Source organism: Rattus norvegicus, chromosome 16, assembly GCF_036323735.1.
Source record: "Rattus norvegicus strain BN/NHsdMcwi chromosome 16, GRCr8, whole genome shotgun sequence".
NCBI classification, from domain to species: Eukaryota; Metazoa; Chordata; class Mammalia; order Rodentia; family Muridae; genus Rattus; species Rattus norvegicus.
Genome location: NC_086034.1, coordinates 45032094 through 45035778, shown reverse-complemented (window position 1 = coordinate 45035778; position 3685 = coordinate 45032094). Strand labels below are relative to the sequence as shown.

General features: G+C 40.2%; 1 non-coding gene across 1 annotated transcript; it reads left to right on the top strand.

Moving 5' to 3' along the window:
* The first annotated feature begins 2756 nt into the window (after positions 1 to 2756).
* LOC120097600 (small nucleolar RNA SNORA17) lies at positions 2757 to 2888 on the top strand. The gene has a single exon (XR_005495169.1). It is a non-coding gene; the product is annotated as a small nucleolar RNA SNORA17 (small nucleolar RNA).
* Positions 2889 to 3685: the final 797 nt, after the last annotated feature.

Below are 3685 nucleotides of genomic sequence, written 5' to 3'. Positions count from 1 at the left end.
AGTGACCCTGCACCCCAGTTGGTTCTGATTGGTTAATAAAGATACCAGTAGCTAATGGCTGAGCAGGGCAGACAAAGGAGGGGCTTATAGGGTTCCCTGGCTTGGGATGGAGAAAAGAGACAGAAGGAGATCCACCATCCCTGGAGAAAGAGAAGGAGGAGAGGGAGGGAGAGGGGGGAAAGGAAAGATGCCATGCCTAAGAACAGTGGAAGACAGGGACCCATAGCCAGCTTGTGAAGGAGCCAGGAGAGTGTTGCCCACTTGGGCAACCCTCTGGGTCCAGGGCAGTCAAGGTAGAATATAGAATTTAGTAAGTAATAACTTGGGATTATCAGCAGGAGGTGGATTAACCACATGGAGGTTAAGAAGAGGCCCATCTGTTACGCTGTTTAAGGCGTATCAAAAGATAAAGGCTGAAAAAAAAGATAAAGGCTGTGTGTGTGTGTTTCATTTCAGAACCCCTAACCTTAGCGTGGGTAGCAGAACCAAGCTGCCACCACCACTGGGATTTATATAGAAAAACTATTGCTACTGTAAGAAATGTAAGCTGGAATTAAAGTGTTTTCTGGAAAAGCCAAAGAGAAGAAAAGCACAAAAACCATCCTCTCTGACAGAGTTATATAAAAGATACATCATAAGTGGTGAGTATAATATCTGTCATGGAATTGTTGACCATATTTGATATTAAAGTCCATTGGTTCACATCCTGTTATTTTCACCTGTGTCTCCATTTTGTGCTTTCCATGTGTCACATATCCAACACAACGCTGTATTGAAACCCCTATCAATGACTGTGGTATAAAATATATTGGAGATTTGCAAGGAAATTATTTCTAATGCATTTGCTAAACAGTCTCTAAGACTCATGGATTAGAAATATGGAATAATAGTATCGTATCTTTCTTTAACACTTTACATAGTTAAACTCTTGCTATAACTCTATTCACTATTCACTATTTAAACAAGGACAATTTTTTTTTTTTATGCATGTAGCTCAGTATATAGGGCTTGCCTCTCACATTCAAAGCCTTGGGATAGATCTCCACCACGGGGCAAAAAAGGTAGTATTCTATCTGTGTAAAATATTAACCCACAGTTGTTGATGCTATTATTAGGTCTCTGTGATTGTTTAGGTCATCAATCTCTGGCAAGGCGCTTTCAGAATGCTTGATGATATTGCAAGCATCAAGCTGTGTTGCATTAAGAAGTGATGAATCTCTTTCCAGGTAAAGCTCTGGCCTTTGGCTATCATAATGTATCACCATTTTGTTTACAAATGGGCATCCACTCTGTTAAACGGCAATGGGGTGCGTGAGATCTGCCTAACAGGGAATGTTGGTATTTGCTAGTATCAGAACAAACAGTACAATCAGAAGTCCAGGGGAAATGGCCACAGTCACTTGTAAAATGAAGGGTTTTAGTACATTGAAATCTCTGTGGTCTGGCATTGAAATGACTAAAAATAATTTCTTAAATGGCTTGGTCATCACTAATATGCTTTACATATGTAAATTGATTTTTTTCCCTTTGTGGCAAATCAAACCCAGTGCTTCTCGGCTGTTCAATGTGTGTTCTACAATGAGCGTCACCAGAAGGTAAATATCTCATTTTAAAACTTCTATTCTCACTTCAAAATGGCTTTCAGGGTTCTACCTAGACAAAAATTTATGTCATTACACACACATCTGACAATTTACAGATTCCACATGAGTCTCTTTCAGACCTTTGTTTTTGATTCCTCAAACCACCAGCTATTAAGTATAACCATCATTTAGTACAGTTGTAAACAAAAAAAAATCTTTTCTTTTTTAGGAAGTACAAACACTCAATGAAAATGACTTGATTTCCTCTTTTGCTGAATATTAAAAGGCAAATTTATGCTACTTTTATGCATCATTAAAAATAATCAAAGATGACATTTTGCACTTCTGGAGGAAGAAAACTGCCTGCCTGCTGTCACTCTTGATACAGCTTTTGCTATTCTGCCTCGGATTTGTTTTTCTCTACAGCAGCAACATTTTTTTCTATATATTTGTATCATAAATATGGTTAAGACTCCCTCTCTCTTTCCAGAAAAAAAATTCAAAAATTCAGAAGTCTGTAGAAACAGTATCATTACCACACCAGAAAATGTTGCCAAATCCTTAACAATTTGATACATTCATATATTCCAAAGGAAGGAAACATGACAGAAGAAACTACAGAATTTTGTCTGTCTTCACCTGTATGCTCTTTCTTTATTCACTCCTGTTAGACTACTTATTAATTTCACTTCATGTTTTATTCATATTGATGTATGATTTATCCTTAATTATGTTGTATTTTTCTTAATGTTTATGTATACATGTATAATACATACCACTATGTAACTTGCTTTATTTCTCAGTATTCTACTGAATTTTTAAAGTGTTTTAATTTTTTAAAATTTATTTTATTTATATGAGTACACTGTAGCTGTCTTTAGGCATACCAGAAAAAGGCATTGGATCCCATGTTGTAAGTCACCAAGTGGTTGCTGGGAAATGAACTCGGGACCTCTGGAAGAGTAGTCAGTGCTCTTAACTGCTGAGTCATCTCTCTAGCTCCCATTCTACTGAGTTTTTACTCCTGGATTGCATGCAAGTTTTATATAATATGTGTATATAATTACATATTTAATTTCTTTTCTCTTGAATGTCAGCCTTCATATTTTGAGAATTTTCGAATCATGACTAAAGTTTCTTTTTCTTACATGGTTGTCATAAAGACATTCCATATCTGACCTTAGAGGCATTATGGGTGTGGCAACTGTGTCACATGTGTGTCAGTAGGTGGCAGAGAAGATAGAGGCTATGTCTGTGTTCAGTGTTCTGACCTACGAGCATCTGAATGATTAGTAGCCTAACATACCCTGAAAAAAAAGCAAGTAGGAGATGACCACCAGTCTGGTATGAGGGGTCCTGGACAGGGAAGGAGCCTGACATGATCATTAGCCTGGCCTGGTGGGCTCCTAGGTTAGGGAACAAGCCAGAAACTAGAAGAACCCTACCTGGAATGACAGGTACTGGGCAAGAATGAGTCTGAGATAGAATATCTTTGGACAACCTGGTGGGCCAGATGAAGAGTGAGCCTAAGACGACTGACAGACTGGCACCATGGGGTCCTGAGCTAGCCTGAGATGACCCCCGGTAGTCCGGTGCTACTACTGCCAGGCCTGTAGGCAGACATGTAATAAATGACCCCTTCCCTTTGCCATAACACAAAGCACTCTTGAGACTGCTCCTGAGATAACCCCAGACACAAAGAGACCTTGGGCACCCTTAGGAGGAGCAAGTGCTAGAGAAATGAAAGGGAAAGAGAAACAGAAGGATATGTGCACAATGAAGAGAGACAGAACTGGAGATTTGAGGGTAGTAAGGAACAGCCCTATGTGAGTAGCTGCTGATGGCACTTGAGAGCACAGTGGGGACCTGGCTTGTGCTGCCACTAGGGGTCATGGCTGGGTCCTTGGCCCTACAGCAGAAGGGGGTCTGTTACCACCATAGGCCAGGGTCTGGGTCCCTGGTCTGGCTTGTCACTTGGGGACAAATTGATGTCTTAGGACTCTGCAAATCCGTCCCTACCTCACACCTGGGCATAACCGTTCCTACCCCACATCTGAGCATCATGGAAGAGCTGGCCCTGAAGGCATGAAAGCAAGAGAACT